Source organism: Ptychodera flava, chromosome 13 (genome assembly GCF_041260155.1).
Source record: "Ptychodera flava strain L36383 chromosome 13, AS_Pfla_20210202, whole genome shotgun sequence".
NCBI lineage: Eukaryota > Metazoa > Hemichordata > Enteropneusta > Ptychoderidae > Ptychodera > Ptychodera flava.
The window spans coordinates 25,423,054-25,429,053 of NC_091940.1; positions in this window are offsets into that span (position 1 = coordinate 25,423,054).

Sequence of the window (6,000 nt, forward strand, 5' to 3'; positions counted from 1 at the left end):
ATGACATATTGTAACATGCAATATCATATATAGTATTCATGATATATAACCAAAACTTACCCCATACCCCAAAGTTTACATTGAAAATTTCAGTCATAGCTAAAACCAAATTCTACATTTTTTTAGCTTGACACAAAAAATCTGGCCGTTTTTGCTATTAAATCTGTTTTATTTGGTAAAGGGACATGTCAGAAATATGAAATAGACTTTTAACAGAAAAAATATTGGGAATCTACAGCTGTAACAGTCATATTTTGAAGGGTACCGCAAAATCACAGTGTTGCAGATTTGCATGCATTTTTGTTAAATTTGTCTTCTTATAAGTTATCTGCTGAGCTTGTTTTTGAATATAATCTGGCTTGTTAGGTATCATTAGAAAGATAATTTACTAATCTTTAGAATGACATATTGTAACATGCAATATCTTCTATAGTTTTCATGATATATAACCAAAACTTACCCCATACCCGAAGTTTACATTGAAAATTTCAGTCAAAGCTAAAACCAAATTCTACAATTTTTTAGCTTGACACAAAAAATCTGGCCGTTTTTGCTATTAAATCTGTTTTATTTGGTACAGAGACATGTTAGAAATATGAAATAGACTTTTAATAGAAAAAAGATTAGGAATATACAGCTGTAACAGTCATATTTTGAAGGGTACCGCAAAATCACAGTGTAGCAGATTTGCATGCATTTTTGTTAAAACTGTCTTCCTATAAGTTATCTGCTGAGCTTGTTTTTGAATATAACCTGACTTGTTAGGTATCATTAGAAAGATAATTTACTAATCTTTAGAATGACATATTGTAACATGCAATATCTTCTATAGTTTTCATGATATATAACCAAAACTTACCCCATACCCCGAAGTTTACATTGAAAATTTCAGCCATAGCTAAAACCAAATTCTACAAATTTTTTTAGCTTGCACCAAATCTGCCGTTTCTGCATTAAATCTGTTTTATTTGGTCAGAAATTCAGTCATCGCTACCAAATTCTACATTTTTACCTTGACACAAAAAATCTGGCCGTTTTGCTATTAAATCTGTTTTATTTGGTACAGAACATGTCAGAAATATGAAATAGACTTTTAACAGAAAGAATATTGGGATTCTATGGCTGTAACAGGCATATTCTGTGGAGTACTGCAAAATCACATTAGTGCAGACTCATATGTGTTTTTGTTAACTTTGTCCCATTGTAGGTCATCTGCTGCGCTTATTTTATTACATAACCATGTTTATTTGGTACCATTGAAAAGCTAATTTACTATTTTTTAAAATGACATATTGTTATATGCCATATCTTATATAGTTTTCATGGAATATGACGGAAACTTACCCCATACCACAAAGTTTATATCGAAAATTACTTTCGTAGCTATCGTCAAATTCTACCAATTTTCTAGCTAGACATAACAAATAAGGTAATGCTTTATATGAAATCTTTTTATTTGGTACTGGGGAATGTCAGAAATATGAAATAAACTTTTAACAGAAAATATATTGGGACTCTACAGCTGTAACAGTCATATTTTGAAGGGTCTCGCAAAATCACAGTATTGCCAACTCGCTTGCTTTTTTGTTAAATCTGTCATCTGCTGAGCTTGATTTTTGACATAACCTGGCTTGTTAGGTATCAATAGAAAGGTAATTTACTAGTCTTGAAAATGACATATTGTAATATGCAATGTCTTGTTTAGGTTTCATGAAATAGGACCAAAGCTTACCCCATACCCCAAGGTTTACACAGCAAATTACTGCAAATCTGAAACTCTACCATTTTTACAATTTATTAACTTTATATACCAAAGGCAATGCTTGTATGCAATCTATGAAATCTGTGTTTTTGTTAAAAAAGTATGTTACAAATATGAAATTAACTTTTAACAGGAACATAATATGATTTTGTAGCCTTCTGGATCATATTTGGAAGGGTACCCAGGTATCAGGGCAAATTTGCCGAAACACATACATTTGCAATATATGGGTTCCCCTCCAAAAATGATCCAAATGGCTACTAAATTGTATCATCTTCCCGTTAAAAGTTAATTTTATACTTGTGACATACTTGTGTAACAAATAAATCAGATTTTAAACAAGAATTGCCTTTTGTATTATGTGCAGCAAAAAATGGTAGAATTTAAGATAAGCCGTAATTTGCAATTTGAACTTTTTGGGTATGGGTTAAAGTTTGACCATATTCCAGGAAAACTATGAATGACATTGTATATTACAATATGTCATCTTAAAGAAGAATAAATTGCCCTACTAATGATACCTCACAAGCCAGGTTGTGTCACAAAATAAGTTCAGCAGATGACTTACAAGAAGAAGAATTTAACAAAAAAGGTGCCAGTTTGCGGTACTGCGATTTTGCATTTCCCTTCAAAATATGGCTGTTACAACTATACAGTCCAAATATTTTTTCTGTTAAAAGTCTATTTCACATTTCTGGCATGACCCGTACCATATCCAACAGATTTAATACCGAAACAGAGCTATTTTTATCATGTCACGGAATTTGATCACGTTATCTATGACAGTACTTTCAATATAAACCTTGGGGTATGGGGTACGTTTTGGTCATATTCCATGAAAACTACACAAGATATTGCCTGTTACTATATGTCATTGTAAAGACTATTAAATTACCTTTTCAATGATACTAAACAAACCCGGTTATAATCAATAACAAGCTCAGTAGACGACTTATAAGATGACAGATTTAACAAAAACGCATGCGAATCAGGAATACTGAGATTTTGCTGTACTCTTCAAAATCTGACTGTTACAACTACAGAATTCTAATCTTTTTTCTGTTAAAAGTCTACTTTATATTTTTGACATGACCCATTACCGAATGAAATAGATTTCATACAAATAAATGCCTGATTTTATATGTCTAGGTAAAGAAAATGATAGAATTTGATTTTAGCTATGACTGCAATTTTCAATGTAAATTTTGGGGTATGGGGTAAGTTTTTGTCATATTTCATGAAAACTATAGAAGATATTGCATGTTACAATATGTCATTTTAAGGATTAGTAAATTATCATTCTAATGATACCTAATAAACCAGGTTATATTCAAAAACAAGCTCAACAGATGACTTATAAAAAGACAGATTGAACAAAAATGCATGCAAATCTGCAACACTGATATTTTGCAGTACCCTTCAAAATATCACCGCTACAGCTGTAGAGTCCTAATATTTTTTCTGTTAAAAGTCTATTTCATATTTCTCACATGTCCCTGTACCAAATAAAACAGATTTAATAGCAAAAACGGCCAGATTTTTTGTTTCTAGCTAAAAAATTGGTAGAATTTGGTTTTAGCTATGACTGAAATTTTCAATGTAAACTTTGGGGTATGGGGTAAGTTTTGGTTATATATCATGAAAACTATAGAAGATATTGCATGTTACAATATGTCATTTTAAAGATTAGTAAATTATCTTTCTAATGATACCTAACAAGCCAGGTTATATTCAAAAACAAGCTCAGCAGATAACTTATAGGAAGACAAATTTAACAAAAATGCATGCAAATCTGCAACACTGTGATTTTGCGGTACCCTTCAAAATATGACTGTTACAGCTGTAGATTCCCAATATTTTTTCTGTTAAAAGTCTATTTCATATTTCTCACATGTTCCTGTACCAAATAAAACAGATTTAATAGCAAAAACGGCCAGATTTTTTGTGTCAAGCTAAAAAAATTGTAGAATTTGGTTTTAGCTATGGCTGAAATTTTCAATGTAAACTTTGGGGTATGGGGTAAGTTTTGGTTATATACCATGAAAACTATAGAAGATATTGCATGTTACAATATGTCATTCTAAAGATTAGTAAATTATCTTTCTAATGATACCTAACAAGCCAGGTTATATTCAAAAACAAGCTCAGCAGATAACTTATAGGAAGACAAATTTAACAAAAATGCATGCAAATCTGCAACACTGTGATTTTGCGGTACCCTTCAAAATATGACTGTTACAGCTGTAGATTCCCAATATTTTTTCTGTTAAAAGTCTATTTCATATTTCTGACATATCTTTGTACCAAATAAAACAGATTTTATAGCACAAACGGCCAGATTTTTTGTTTCTAGCTAAAAAATTGGTAGAATTTGGTTTTAGCTATGACTGAAATTTCCAATGTAAACTTCGGGGTATGGGGTAAGTTTTGGTTATATATCATGAAAACTATAGAAGATATTGCATGTTACAATATGTCATTCTAAAGATTAGTAAATTATCTTTCTAATGATACCTAACAAGCCAGGTTATATTCAAAAACAAGCTCAGCAGATAACTTATAGGAAGACAATTTTAACAAAAATGCATGCAAATCTGCTACACTGTGATTTTGCGGTACCCTTCAAAATATGACTGTTACAGCTGTAGATTCCCAATATTTTTCTGTTAAAAGTCTATTTCATATTTCTGACATGTCCCTGTATCAAATAAAACAGATTTCAGACAAAGCATTGCATTTTTTATTATGCCTAGCTAAAAAATTGGTAGAATTTGAGTTTTACTGTAATTTGCAATGTTAAATTTTGGGGTAAGGGGTAAGTTTTGGTAATATTTGACAAAAACTGTAGAAGATATTGCATAGTGCAATATGTCATCTTAAAGAAGAATAAATTCTCTTTCTAATGATACCAAACAAGTGAGGTTATGTTGAAAAATGAGCTCAGCACATGACTTACAAGAAGACAGGTTTGACGAAAATGCATTTGGCTTGGAAAATCGTGATTTTGCGGTACCCTTCAAAACATGACCATAACAGCTATTGCGTCCCTATATTTTTTCTGTTAAAATTCCATTTCATATTCTAGGGATCCCAAGGGTTCTGAAAAATACAGGTTTGTTATCCTGTGGGGGGGGGTGCACGTAGACCCCCTCTAGCCCACGGACTAATACCTTCTCTCAATAGATAGGGAGAATGCAGAATTCTCTCTTATAGCCGTGGAATTACCCATCAACTAATGATAAAAGGCACCAGTCTGTTCATCATCAATAACATAAACTTTAATATGCTCAGACAAGTCATGTGTCACATGACGAGTAAGGCTCGAAATAATAATCATGTTGTCTGTTTCATGTTTAATTCTCTTTGATCAGCGTAGGAAACTCATGAAAAATAACAATCAATCAGCCATCCAGGCAGGTAACTTGAAAAAGGTGACCGCCAAAGGAAAAGAGTACCTGTCCTGCCCCTGACAATTATGTGTGACGTACTGTAACTAGTATACCGCGCCCCTCTGTTCTCAACCAACAAAAATTTGGAAATTATTTCCAACTGCCCACCGAACAGGAAGTTTCCGCCCCGCAAAATATTTAGCAGTCCCGTGTAGGCAGTCATTTACCACTCGACGATTGAATCTTAATTGTAGTTGACCCATCAATTGTTCTGTTCTGTTTCAAAGTCATATGGATTTATCTCAAATTTCCTGTATGTTTATCAGTACATAAGGCCTATATTTAAAAACCCGCTTTTAATGATATAACGGTAAAATTTTGTCGCTTTATGTGATCTCATTTATTTGGCAAAACATAATCAAAATACAGCAAAACTAGCACAGAGAAGATAAAAAAATTTGTGCGAGGATGACATAGGAATATTAAAAACTTATTTCCGTTGTCGTTCCACAAGGTGGGGATGGTCGTGTTTCTCTGCCTCGTTCCTTGCCACCGTGACCACATGCAGTGTCCGCAAATTCCCAACAGAAACATATAACACTGACAAAGAACTCCTCGCTGCTGATAGGATAACTGATCATTTTCACTTAATACCGAACAGATGTCACTAATATCATCCACAAGTCGAAGACGTTTTGAAAATTCTAGGTGTAATGACCTATACTTTACACAAACACTGAGATGCCGTCGTCGTTGTTTTTTTGCCACCAAGGCGCTCACATTCAGTATTTCATTACTTCACAGACTTCCAACATCTTGCAGATTTCTCCGATGGATTATCAGATCTTT